Consider the following 15,458-nt stretch of genomic DNA (forward strand, 5'->3'; position numbering starts at 1 on the left):
AGCAAAATGAATCTGTTAAATAGATTAAATTCTAATTGTTGAACTTTCAGCATATTAAATTGATGAAATTTTCAGCTGATGAAATTTCGGCAAAATTTTGCTGAAAACGACAACGTATGATTTTGACGGTGAGCCCTGCTGAGAACTTAGCTCTACAGCTCCAGTAGGACAGCTTTAAAAAAAATGAACTGACAATGATTGGTATCCGATATTTTTAATCCTAAATGTAATGTTGAACAATTTTTTTTGCAGGAAAAAAAGAAATATAAATTATTTTTTAAGGCTTAAATGAAATTTTCGAAAATTCAAATTCACCCTTGTTTAAAAATTGCCAATTCTTTAATGGGACTGTCCGATGTAAAGCGCTTAATTCGAAAGTAATTTTGTTTTACGATTTTAAAGGTAAGGCAACAATTGATCCCTTGTGTAATGTTGAGGTTTATTGATATATTTATTTTGAACTACTCTATTAAGAGTATGATTTTAGCGAGGATTCGTCGATTCAACGGTGTTGTACAATTTTTAGACTTAGAATTCTGCACAGATATGACATTATTTATTGGTACTTCGGGTTTATAGCTTTTTGTTTAGTTTGTTAAGTTGAAAATTTTATTACAGTTCTAATACAGTGTCCCCAGAATTAACTACAAGGTTCAACTCGACGAAGTATTTAATAAACAAATGCATTTTGTGAGTCTCACGCTTCTAGCACATTATGTAAAATAGGTGAATTACATTTTTTGTGCAATCCATATTTATCAGACAAATTATTACTCTCGTTAGCATTAACCCTCAATACCTGATACCTCGCGATTCCAAATGTAGCCGGACAGGCCCCCAATGTGTGAACTATCGAACCATTAAATAGGTTTGACTACCAATTAGCATTGAATATGCAAAACACCATTGCCGTCACCAACACGAATTGTCATCTGTACCGTCACGATGTATGTATGTCGGTACGGCAAAGGCTTCCGTTTGAACAAAAAAAAAACAACCGCGATTTCGATCTTTCGAACATAACAGATCCAATCGGTACCTCAGCAGAAACAATGTTGATACACGAAAAATTATTACCAATTGACTTGCACAAATTATGCTAAACACTCCCAGAAATGTCGCATCTTGAGAGCTAACTTACTCAATAAACATAAATCAATTTGCTAGCACATGAGGAAACTTTACTCCGAACAGTGCAACCATTAACCATTCCTCAAAGCTGGTTGCCATGGTTCCGATAATGTGTTCTACCAATATCAATTAGAATTTATCGACTCTGACTTTTGCTAACTGCTGGCTTTTATTAGGATTCACAAGTTAGATATCATTAACCTTTTTGGCGTTATTTACAAATCGTTGGAAATGGTACTGGGGCGAGCATGAATCGTTGATGCTAAGTGAAAGGGTCTCACTTATAATGGCCAGAACACTGTAGCCGGGTGTGCTATTATTGAAGGTTACTGATGAACTGTGTATGGCGAAATATCGGCACTTCATTCGTGATGGGGTGACTTTCAGGATAGATCAATAGGGATTATTGTGAACTTGCGAAACTTGTGACCAGGTAAGGCCAATGATACAGGGAAATTCGAAATGTGTCATAGCATTATAACACTGCGTAGAATTTTGAACGCATTTTCGAACCATTGAAACCATCATAAACTGGCTGCGCTTTATGGCAGTTTGTTTTGCAAGTCTGAGGGTGTAGTGTCTTTAGCAATAATAATCCCAACGCACGAAGCACCAGTTCTAAATCAAATATATTAGGTATAGACTATAAAATTCAACTGACCACACTCAAAAGCGCCCGGTCAGTATTCGTTGGTTCATCAAAAATGTCTTTACACTAAGTGGTAATCCCTGCTGCACGCTCAGTTCATACAGATACCGGTCGCGTCGGCACGCCCATCCTCCGTTCAGCCCTGACACGGTGCAACCTTAAAGAGAGAAGAAGAAAACCACCGTTTCGGTCAACAGTAAATTATTACAATTGCCGGTGGCTTGACCGGCTGCCGCGCTTCTGAGAAGTTTACTCGATTAACCTATCGCTTACTGACTGCAGAGAGAGAGAGAGAGAGAGAGAGAGAGAGAGAGAGAGAGAAGCTGTAAAACTGCAGCTTCTTCAAAACAAAACCACCCATCGCACTTAGTAATGAGCCTTCCCTACTTCGAGGCGGTAAATATTTGACTGTGACCTTTAATCGGCGCGTGACGATACAGTTATTGCATGATGCGGGAACGATGAGTGTTTGAGGTTATTACAAATTTAATCGGAGGCCAGAAAGACAGATTTGACAGAAGGTGTCAAAATACAACCGAAATCAATCCTCGTCTATTCCTGAAATCATTTGACACTGAACTCGGGTCGGTCAAGTGACCAGGAAACTCTCAAAAGTAAGCGAAAAAAACTGAAACGTGAACTGTTCGATTATCTGCACCGGAGTGTCTCGCAATTAATGTCAGAGGCACCTGTGAGTGATGTTAACGGGTGATATTTACCGCATGGGTATCAAACGCGATCTTATGTTGAGGCGCACTTTGAAACCCATGATCGGAGCAATTAGCACATATTGGTAGACTTTGAAGATAAAATTCATTGGGGTGAATAATGTGTCGTTTGCAGCAGCACGCCGTCCCAAGAGAAGAGATGCGACATGTAGTAATCATAAATCGGTTAGATTGAAATAAAAAATATTGGCACATAACCGATCAGCGTTTTTTTTTTAAATGAATGCTGACCCCAAAACCAATTCATTTTTTTATTATAACGAACCAATCTTAATTCCTATTTCAAAAAGCTGCGCGATCGACTCTTAACGTACTAATTTAAGGCCCATAGTGCAACGGTTCTACTAAGATTTAGGAGAATTACCGAAAAAAGGTCGAAAGAAAAAAAATCAAAAGACAAAGGTTTAAAAATACAAAAAGTCGTAGGAATGAAAGGTTGAAAGACAAAACGGAAGTACAGAAAGACGAAAATACAAAAGTTTGAAGAGGCAAAAGGTCGAAAAAAAGAATTAACCGAAAAGACAAAGTCAAGTCAAATTAATTTTAGGTCGAATCCAAATTTTTAACTTTTTCATATACACTGCTGGTCAATAAAATAGGTGTGAGATAAAAATACATGAAATTTTGAGTTTTTTCTAAAAATATTTTTATATTCAAATATTTTATAGTTAGGCACAGTCATGATAATGAAAAAGAACACTTTTATTTGTAAATTAAATGTTATGCTTTATCGTAACTCTTTCTTTTCCATGAAATCCAAAAAAGTACCTGGTCAATGAAATAGGTGTATTGTGATCCATTGCATTAAAATTTTTCAAATCCAATGATTTTAAGACTTCAACATTTTTAACAACTAGTAACCTGTGTAAACTCCCTTATTCAACCAAATTTTATCCATTTGTCTTGGCATTGAGTCATTCAAACGCTGATAAGTTTCCATTGGTATAGGGTAGCATTCCTTTTAAGCTACTTCCTACAAACGATCCGTATTTGTGAAATTTCGATCGAATAACTTCTTTTTAAGTACATTCCGTAAATTTTCTACGGGATTGATGACAGGAGATTGGCATGGTCCGAAATTATAGTCACTTTACTATCCCGAAATCATTCCTTTACATACTTCGATGTGTGTTTTTGGTCAATATCTTGCTGAAACTGTCATGTAAAGGCACGTTATCTTTGGCATAGGGCTGCATGACATCCTTTAGGATGTCCATACTTTAGCCTTGCATTCGAATCTTGCCATTATAGTGGCGTTGCGAAGAATAGGACCTGCGCAATTCCACGAGAAGCAAGCTCCAAACCTCATTGTTCTCGCCTCCGTGCTTTACCATATTTTGCGTGTGTCGCAGATCAAACTGTTTGCACTTTTTACGTTTAACGTTTCGTTGTGCATCGGAGGAAAACAGGTTTACCTTTGATTCGTCCCTCCGAAGGATATGTCGCCATTTTATCATTCCTTCTGAACCAGGCCCATTAACGCTGTTGAAAAGCAAATTGCATTTTTCTTCAAAGGCTTTGGCTTCGAAATAGTGGAACCTTCTTAGCAATTCTTTCTGGAAGATTGGAATTTTACGGCCTACAGCGAACTGTTCTCGGACCTGCCACTTTTCCAATTTGTGCTGAATTGGTTTTGGATGACGCGAATGGATCAGATTTCGCTAAAATTGCAATACGATGGTCAGCTGCTGTAGATGTTTTCTTGGGTTTTTTGCGTGTTTCCTTTTGTCAAAGGTTTTAAGGCCTTTGTAACGAAGTTTTCGGAACGCCGCAGTGTATTCGCGATTTATTTATACGTCTTATCTTCTTGAACAAAATTTCTTAGCAAAACTCGTTCCACTTTAGTACAGTGAGATGCTCGACCCATTCTATAACAAATCTTTGACTTATTCAACATTTGAATACATTTATTAACACGCAGAATTCAAACTTCACCAAATAAAACGTATAATGGAATTATGCAAAGTAATAACACGTTAATATATTTCACACACCTATTATATTGACCACACGAAAAAGCCTGCGGTAGTCTTGTTTTGCATCTTGACAAAGATTGCAAATATAATCTGTGCCAACAACCCACTAGTAACTTGACAGATCCCAAGGCTTCTGTGTGCGGTAGGTGTGATTGAGACTGCTGCAACTTGGTATGCGTAATTGAGAGAAAAACAAAATAATCTACCACACACCTATTTTATTGGCCAGCAGTGTATATTTGAAAAAAAATACCCTTCAAAGAACGAAAAATCAAATTGATGTAAGATTAATATTCAAATATAAAACTTGAAGGGGGCGTTTGGTGCAGTGAGTAAAGAAAATCGATGTTTTTTGACATTGAAAATGTCTTACTCCACTATTTGGGGCTAGGTGTCATTTTAAAATCTAAAATATCCCTATGTAACGAAACTATGTAGGGGTGACCGGGGCTGGTTGGCCGAGTGCCTTTTATAAAAAAGCTATTATGCGCAGTAACGGCATCTATAGTGATTTTGGTGGGATGTTAGGGCACCAATGTACCGACGTACTTTCAGGTGTTTTTGTGTTGTTGTTTGCACAGGGGCACGTTTAGTCTTTTTCGGCACTGGTGAGTAAATTTCTGTTTTTGAAAAATAATATGTGTAACGCGAATCAATTTACATCCGATTTACAATAACATGGTACTGCTGGAAAGGGTATTCAAAACCCAACAAAATGGTATAACGGTTACCAGTGTAACCTTATATTTGTTTGTGTAAATCGTGATTGTTCTCGAAAATATACATTGGGGTAGGTTGCCGAGTTCTGTGCGAGGCTGGTTGGCCGAGTTGTAAATTTAGTGTAATGTGCACTTTGATATTTGTGAAATGCCATCCTTTTTCAAAACAAAATTTGATATTATGCTAATATTGATGATTATAAGGAAAAATATACACGAGAAATAAGTAATCAACATAATTTAAAATTATTACCAAATAGAAATAAGAGAATAGAATCATTAAAAGTCGGAAATTGTTTATAAAAAAGTTGATTCCGATATTTTATGAATTAAATGCCAAGCTGGTTTGAGAGTCTTTGGCGTGGTCCCCTTCAATCCTGAAATTTTTCCTCCTGAGGAGCTTCTGACAGGATTTGTCACAGATCGATCCAACCCCGAACAAAACTCGTCCATTAGCATAGAATCTGCTGCAGATGTAAGCCTCTCTGAAGACGTCAGACCTCTTCCCAAGGCGAGTGCACGATCTGATTCGAAGAAGTAAACGCCGATCGACTCAAATTTTGACCGATTCCCCAATAAAAGCAGTATTGGTGGAGCAGAAAAATGAAATCAAACGTAACCGTACCCTGGCGGTGGAAAAATTAGCGAGAGCTGGTAAAAAGTTCACCAAAGGCCAAAACTAAGTCCAAACAAAAAGGTTAAAAAGACTAAAAAGTGAAGAGTGGATTTTATTTTCCTTACCTATATACGAAAAAACGACGTATTTTTTTAATTAAAAGTTTTCCATTGATACATTTGACGTGTTAAACTTATTTTACCAAACTCGGCCAATCTACCCCAGCCATGGGGTTGGTTGGCCGATTTTTCTCTCCGCATTTGTTTGCTAATAACTTTTTCCCTGATTTTTTCATGAATGAAAAAATTACATATGTGCTCAAGGGTTGTATCTACATGACAGCACAAACCGGTTTTCAAAAAGTCTAACTAGAATGAGTACAGAAATTCCGAAAGCAAAACTCGGCCAACCAGCCCCGGTCTCCCCTAAGGTTTGCACGTTTATAACTCCGCTATTATTGGATGGATTTTTATCATTCTTACACCAACCCATTCAGAAACACCTAACTTAAATATCGGTAATACACCCAGATTTTTTTACGCGGGGATACGTACCGTAAAAAATAAACCGCGTTAATTGGAAAATCCGCGTGAAAACCCGCGTTTATTCGATAATCCTTTTGAATGCAAAAGACTTGGACATACTTTTTTCTAAAAAAAATTCTAAGTCCTTTTAAATGCAAAGAACTTAGAAAAACATTGACAGTTTTTACTTTGCGCGGATTTTGCAATTAACACGGTTTTTGCAAAAAATATTCTAAGTCCTTTTGAATGCAAAAGACTTAAAAGATTTCCGGAAAGATGAAAGTGACGAGTCTGGAAGATTCCTCATGGTCCGCACCTCAATAATATGGGTATTTTCGGAATGGTCTTGAAAAGTAGGTGCCAGAAATTGATTTCTGACGCCATTTTGAAATCAAAGATAGCGACTTCCGGTTTAGTGAAATCGCTATAACCCAATCAATAAGGGTATTTTCGGAATGTTTTTGAAGAGTAGGTGCTAGAAATTGATTTTTGACGCCATTTTGAAATCAAAGATGGCGACTTCTGGTTTAGCCAAATTCGCCATAACCCAATCCATATGGGTATTTTCGGAATGGTTTTGAAGAGTAGGTGCCAGAAATTGATTTTTGACGCCATTTTGAATTCCAAGATGGCGACTTGATTTTTGATGCCATTTTGAAATCAAATATGGCGACTTCCGGTTTAGTGAAATCGCTATAACCCAATCAATATGGGTATTTTCGGAATGGTTTGAAGAGTAGGTGCCAGAAATTGATATTTGACACCATTTTGAAGTCAAAGATGGCGACTTCCGGTTTAGCGAAATTCGCTATAACCCAATCAATATGGGTATTTTCGGAATGGTCTTGAAGACTAGGTGCCATAAATTGATTTTTGACGCCATTTTGAAATCCAAGATGGCGACTTCCGGTTTAGCGAAATTCGCTGTAACCCAATCAATATGGGTATTTTCGGAATGGTCTTGAAGAGTAGGTGCCAGAAATTGATATTTGACGCTATTTTGAAATCAAAGATGGCGACTTCCGGTTTAGCGAAATTCGCTATAACCCAATCAATATGGGTATTTTCGAAATGGCGAGTAGGGAACAAAGGTCGATGCTTGACGCCATTTTGAATTCCAAGGTGGCGACTTTCGGGATAGCCACATTTACTATAACCCAGCCAATACGAGTGTTTTCAGAATCTTAACGAGTAGGTTCCAAAAATTGATTTTTGGCCTCATTTTCTAATCCAAGATAGCGGTTTTCGATTTTGCGAAATTCGCTATAACCCAATCAAAATGGCTATTTTTGGAAGTTGAAGTTTTAATACAAATAGCTTTAATTAAACAGTTGAATTTACTAGAATTTAAGCAATATGTTTGAAAAAATTGAAACCCCCAACTCACTCCACATACGTCTCTTTCTTCCCTATCTCTTCCTTTCACACCAAACTCTTCTGGATGAACACATAAACATATTTTGCATTTTGCTGGTTTATGATTAGATCTTATATTTGGGAATGTTTTGGATGATTGCCCAGATTTTTCATGCGGGAATTTCGGTGAATCAGAAGTTGCCATCTAGAATTTTAAAAAGACGCCAAACATCGACATTTATCTCCTACTAGTCAAAACCATTCCGAAAATACTCATATTGATTAAGTTGTAGAGAATCTCGATATGCCGGAAGTTGGAATTGAAAATGGCGTCCAAATTCAATTTTTGAAGGAAAACCTTGCGAGGGCGGTGCCGTTTTATTTATTTCTGGCACCCACCTGCCCATGTAAGCATAAAAGTCCCATATGTATTTTTGTCGAAAATGAGATATCTGTTGGATTGTATTCTGCACAACCACTGAATCATAATGTACAAATAAGATTACCAGGTTTTTTCAGAAAATATCGAATAAAATACCAAAACATGGTTGTCCCATCCATAAGGCTCAATGAAAAATGTAAATCTTGAACAGCGTTTTACTCGGCTTGCTGTTTTTCAATATGGGACTCTTATGCATATATGGGCAGTACTCTTCAAGAACATTACGAAAATACCCATATTGATTGGGTTATAGCGAATTTCGCTAAACCGGAAGTCGCCATTTTTGATTTCAAAATGGCGTCTAAAATCAATTTCTGCTACCTACCCTCCAGACCATTCCGAAAATACCCATATTGATTGGGTTATGGCGTTTTCACTAAACCGGAAGTCGCCATCTTGGATTTCAAAATGGCGTCAAAAATCAATTTCTGGCACCTACTCTTCAAAACCATTCCGAAAATACCCATAATGATTGGGTTATAGTAATTTCACTAAACCGGAAGTCGCCATCTTTGATTTAAAAATGGCGTCAAAAATCAATTTCTAGCACCTACTCTTCAAAAACAATCCGAAAATACCCTTATTGATTGGGTTATAGCGATTTCACTAAACCGGAAGTCGCTATCTTTGATTTCAAAATGGCGTCAAAAATCAATTTCTGGCACCTACTCTTCAAGACCATTCCGAAAATACCCATATTGATTGGGTTATTGCCAATTTTGCTAAACCGGAAGTCACCATTTTTGATTTCAAAATGGCGTCAAAAATCAATTTCTGACACCTACTCTTCAAAGCCATTTCGAAAATACCCATATTGATTCAGTTATAGCGATTTCACTAAACCGGAAGTCACCATATTTGTTTTCAAAATGCCGTCAAAAGTCAATTTCTAGCACCTACTCTTCAAGACCATTCCGAAAATACCCATATTGATTGAGTTATAGCGAAATTCGCTAAACCGGAAGTCGCCATCTAGGATTTCAAAATGGCGTCAAAAATCAATTTCTTGCACCTACTCTTCAAAACCATTCCGAAAATACCCATATTGATTGGGTTACAGCGATTTCACTAAACCGGAAGTCGCCATCTTTGATTTCAAAATGTGATTCAAAAGTAAATTTTTGGCACCTACTCTTCAAGACCATTCCGAAAATACCCATATTGTTGGGGTGCGGGTCATAAGGAATCTTCCAGACCCGTCTCTTCCATCTTTCAGAAAATTTCTTGTTCTTTTGCATTCAAAAGGACTTAGAATATTTTTTGCAAAAATCGTGTTGATTGCGAAATCCGCGCAAAATAAAAACTGTCAAAATTCTTCAAATTTATTTGCATTTAAAAGGACTTAGAATTTTTTCAGGTAAAAGTCTAAGTCTTTTGCATTCAAAAGGACATAGAATATTTTTACAAAAACCGCGTTAATGGGAAAAAACCACGTAAAAACCGCGGTTTTTGGAAAATCCGCGTGAAAAAACCGCGTTAATTGGAAAATCCACGTAAAAAACTTTTTGAACTTTTTGAAAATCGGTAAAAATCAAAAGCTCACGAAAATAGGGGAAAATTACCATTCGTGAGGTAGATTTCTCAGGCAGAGCCGTCAATAGGAAGCACATTAATGGCTCAATCAAACATGAAAAGTAGGGGTGGGCATAGTGTAGTTGAAAAATCAATCGCCTTGTACGCAGCTCACCTGGGTTCGATTCCCAACCCCGCACATAGGGTTAGAGATTTTTCTAACTCGAAAAGAGGCGAATGACCATAAGGTTAAAACCTCTATAATCAAAAAAACACGTAAAGTCATAAATAGAGGCGACGCGTGCCTGTTTGAATCAGTTGCTTTTTTGCTATGCGAGCAACATGATGCCTATAATGTCCGCTATGCTGTAGGGCGCTTGCAGAGCGCATATTTATTGGTGATCCGTTGGGCAGGCAAAAATGACAGCTGCATAGAATGTATACGGATCGGCGAGAATATTTTTTTATAAATAATGAATTCAGATTACTTAGATCGTTTAAAAAATTAAGTAATGCGTTATAAGAATTACCATTCATTGCAATGCATCGTCTATTCTTGCTTTTGCAATAGATACGCGGGGTAAAATAAGTAAAATATTGCAAAAGTTATGCTTCATGCCCATGTAACAGGCCCGTAGCCCGGATTTTGTTTCGGGAAGGGCTAAAAGTATGCAATTTTTAAAATGTTTACGATTAGAGATGACCGAACAAGTTTCAAACCAAAATGAGGTGCAGGAGACAACAAACCGAATCATCATCACAAAAGTTCGTGTTCGTAAATTCAGTTACTCTTCAATTCGACATACATCGCCATCGATGACACAATTTGCGTAAAAAATAACTTCAGTTTTCTTCGCAAACAAGAATATTTCAGCAGGCCAATCTAAAGGCATTTCAGAGTAATTTTAAAAAAAAAATTGATTTTTGCCTTTCTCATATAGAAAGGTTATGCAATCACTCTGAAAAACGTCAACCTAATCCCGGCCCGGAGGGCCGAGTGTCATATCCCATTCGACTCAGTTCGTCGAGATCGGAAAAAGTCTGTATGTGTGTGTGTATGTGTGTATGTATGTGTGTGTATGTGTGTGTGTATGTATGTGCGTATGTGTCAAATAATGTCACTCATTTTTCTCAGTGATGGCTGGACCGATTTGCCCAAACTTAGTCTCAAATGAAAGGTGCAACCTTCCCATCGGCTGCTATTGAATTTTGGATCGATCGGAATTCTGGTTCCGGAATTACGGGTTTCAGAGTGCGGCCACACAGAAATTTCTCATAAAAACTATAGGAAAAATTAAAAATAGAATTTTTATTTTTGATGCTAAATGTATTCAAGGTGCATAAAACGTCGAGATTTGATGCAAACACGAAAAAAATTTGACGAAGATTCACTTTTTTGGATTTTGTACATTTTTGCCTTTCTCATATAGAAAGGTTATACAATCACTCTGAAAAACGTCAAGCTAATCCCTAATAATTTTTTTTTGACTCGCATAAGGTTTCTGGATTTTAACAGGGGCGTAGTTGATGGTTTACGGAGAGGGATTACACCCCCCCCTCTACTGTTCACTCCCCTCCTTTAAAGATCTCCTTAAATCACCCCTCGGACCTATCCAGCCCTCATACCCCTCCCCTTCAACCCCATCATCTTTAAACCACCACTATATTACAAAGCATGTCAATTTAAGCTGGGGAGTCGTTCGTTCATGGGACTTTCGCCCTCCTTACATACCCATCCCCGCATGACAAAATGAGTTAGCAAGCAGATAACATTGATCTAATGCTGATTAGGCTAATGGAGTATGATATTTTTTTGTTTCACCGTCGACACGTAGCTCATCAAGTTCGTGGCTGGCATGCCATTGTGTATAAGTGCAAAGTGTACTAAGAATGTAATGGACATTTCCACAAGTATGTTGAACATAAAAAGCCTCCGTGCCATAGTTTAGAGAAATGAGAAAGGCACAATTGCACCGCTAGGTGGATTAAAACAGGTTTTTTTTTTCTTGCGGCCGATTTACAGGTGTGGTAAAAAAAACTGGTACTGAATTCTACTTTTCACAACTAATGCAACAGAACTATTTACATTCCCATTACGTGAATAAATCTTGCATTTTTTTATTTTGCTTGAATTAAAACAAGTAAATGTTTGAATTATCGCCTGGGCCGATAGACTATCCAACTCAATTCATTCGCTAATATAAAAAATGGGAGTGGGAAATACCAAACCATAAATTAAACTAATCTGCTCAGTAAACTCATGTGATACATATTCGATAAATCTTGATCGTGTTCATGAATTTTTTATTACTCCAATCTAGGGGCAGATCACTCTGGGGATGTATAACAAATTTGGATGAAATCAGCAAAAATGAATTTAATTTCCATTTTTGCATCAACTTTACACTCCCTTGCAGAAAAATTTGTTTTAACAAACGTTCTACGCTGATCCACTTTGTTCGACGTTTTGTTGAGTATAGGACAAATTTTTATAGGGTTTTGACGCTTTACACGAAACGCAAAATACATTGCACGTAACGCAAAATACATAATGAATTTCTATTATGATGGAAAGAACTGCATTTCATTTCGCTGATTTTTAAAAATGCTTCACAAGTGATCTGCCCCTAGACTACAATACTAACAGTGCACAACCGCAATTAAAAATAAACGGTTGTTTTCTAAATAGTATAAACACCAAATTATTATAAGTATTTCAATCATTTTTAAAGCCAAGTAGCGATATTTCGCAAAGTGAAATCTTTGAAAAGTATCGTTGAATTATCCACTCATAACACGGCTCAAAGCGCTAGCTTAACGAAGCCTTGGATCTATCATATATTTTTATAATGTATAACTTCAAACAAAAAAATTTAAGTGGGTGTCCGACAGATCACGCACACGCAACCCGCCATTTTGCGTGGGGATCTTTCATCTGGGAGAAACATGGGCTTTAAATCACTCTTGGTGCCGTTATTAGCATCTTTAATGTTGTGATGGTGTTTTTGTTCAGATCTTCTTCCTTGTTTCAACTCCTGGATCACAAGCCGTCTGTGATATTAACATCCCGCTGGCAGTTTATTCGAGGGTACTGGACGCAGCTTTTGACTACTTTGATCATATCACCGCTGGTTTTAGACTGATTACGTTTTGGCGTCTCTGCTGTTTCCTAATACATTGCGCATTTGTGTATATATATAATCATGTAACGCGACTAAAATGTTGCTACTGATAGCCACATTAGGTTCCTCATGATAAAATTATCTAAGAGCGAATGATGGAAGCAAAAATTGATACATATTGACGTGACTAATAAATCTATATGTGATCGGAATCCGACCAAAAGAGACGACTGAATCACGTTGCTTACTTTACTTACTTTAAGGGGAGGTTTTCATTCTTCTGACCAAAAAGTCAGAAAAATTTAAATAGTATTAAATAATAGTATTAGGATTCACTTATATTTTCGCCTTCATTTTTTTCAAGACGAAGAAACAAAATGGCGCCCGTGGCGACGTTCTGTCTAAGGTTAGGTGCGCGTGAAATACCAAAACTGCATAGAGCCTGCTGCTTCAGGATCTATCTAGAACACCAAACTTATTATAATGCTCACACAAAAAAATAATGAAATTTAAACGACATGTAAATCAAAACGAATGTAAACATACAAAGATTGAATCAAAACTTTGATTGAAAATTACGTTAAAATCAATGCACTCAATTGGAGCATCAAAAAGCATACAATTTTACACTTTCATTCGTGTAATATTACATGTCCTTCATTTTACAGCAATAAGCGTGTAAAAAATACATTGAAGTGCATTGGTTTTCCGTTTGAAGAATCTGTAATTTTCAATCTACGTGTAGAATTATAATAAAATTCGTTGGAGAAAGCACAACAAGTCGTGTGGATTTTTGGTGGAACTTAATTTTACATTTATATTCATGCTCCAAATATGTGCATGAAAATAAACTTAAAATTACAAAATATTTTTTTCTGTGCTCTAAAGTAAACTAAATTTATTGGAGGAATTATCTTAGAATGGGTAAAAAACTTCAAATTTGACATAATGGTGCGAACGCAAACTTTGAGATTGATTTTTAGCCCTTTTTCCACTTTAAGGATTTAATAGAAACGATGAATACGAAGAAATTGTAGATTTTATGGGTCATTCCTCCATTCAAAAAGGTTTTCTTTCGAGAGGTAAAAAGATGAAGACTTTAAATTGAGCCGTTTTCAAATGAAATTGTACGCAGTTTCGAAAAATTATGTTTTGAAATAAACACGTTTAAAGTTTTGAGCACACTTTCGATTATTCGTGGTAGAATTTCAATACTACATAGAATTATGTGTTTTGGACATCGCTGATCATGAATCTTAAGTCAGTTTTTCATAATTCAAAATGGCCGGTCCAATATGGCGGACCCCTTCTAAAAATAAGTGATATTTCATCTAAAATCGTCAAAAGAAGAATTTGTGGTTTAAAAACAAGAATTTGAACTTAACCTTAATATGTATTAAAATTTAAAAAAAATGAAAATGGCGATTCAAATATGGCCGACTCAAATGTTATTTTAACAATTTTGACCAACATTTTTCGTTTTTCACCGTTTTCTGTGGTTGTTTGAAAACTCACGTTTAGTCTGCGATGCCTCTACAGATCAAGCCGTGAAATACGTTCCCGAGACCTGTACACTACTCTTCTACCTGATGAGCGCGTATCGAGCCGAGAGCGTTCTATGACGGCAGGTACGCCGCTTCGGATAATGGCCTGTAGGAAATTTTTTGTTGCGCCGTTTAACACAATATAGTAGACATTAGTGTCCTTTCCAAATATATAAAAAGTCAAATTTTTGCAAATCTTAAACATTTTGTCTTATACTACTATATACGTACGCAATTCTTGCTAACATGAAAACACCATAGGCTCTCATAACTAGATTCGCAAACCGCTTAAGTTTTATTGAATACATTGAATTGCATAAGTAATATTCTGTTGATTATAATTGTAGCAATCAATTTTATCGCAAAGTCTTCAATATATGTCTTCTATAACATTTTCACGTTAAGATGTATACACTAAACGGAAGTGTATTACAAATTGTTTAGGATTACTCGAAATTTCGAAAAAATATTTTTTCAGAAAAGTTTCGGGAGGGGCTTTAGCCTCCTAGCCCCCCCTCTGGCTACGTGTCTGCCATGTAAACAACGGATATTCCAAAAGATTCTTATTAAAAAACTGCTTCTTATTTCAAAGTTGTGAAATATCTTGTATGTCGAGAGTTCGTGCATAATAGAAAGCTTGAAGATCTTGAAAGGTATAAAGCCTATAAAGGAAGATAGGGTAAAACGCACCCCCGGGGCAAAATGCACCTCTTGATTATATCGAAAACAGCTGAAAGTTTCTAGAAAACGGTAACACCAGTCGGAAGTCCGCCATAGTCAGCCCGGGGACAACTTGACAGATAGTGCTTGTTTCATATATGTACCACCGATTTGATGGTGGCGCTAGTATGCCTTTTCTGTACGACTACCACGAACAACGACACGAAAAAGTTTCAAGAGAAAAGCGTGTTTCGTTACGTGTGTTATGAACGCCGTCAATGCGGCTAGAACAACATTTAGAAAAAGCGTATTCCAGAATGTGGATAAAGAAAAATATTATTAGAGAATAAATTTATCCCTGATTGGAAACCGTCAGCAAAGTTACATAAATCTTATTATAGATTTAGCTGGAAGGTGTTGTCTTTAGCAACCGGCTCTCTTCCTTCCTAAAAATGTTTTGGTTTTCTTGTTGTGTGAAG

This window comes from Topomyia yanbarensis, chromosome 2 (genome assembly GCF_030247195.1).
Source record: "Topomyia yanbarensis strain Yona2022 chromosome 2, ASM3024719v1, whole genome shotgun sequence".
NCBI lineage: Eukaryota > Metazoa > Arthropoda > Insecta > Diptera > Culicidae > Topomyia > Topomyia yanbarensis.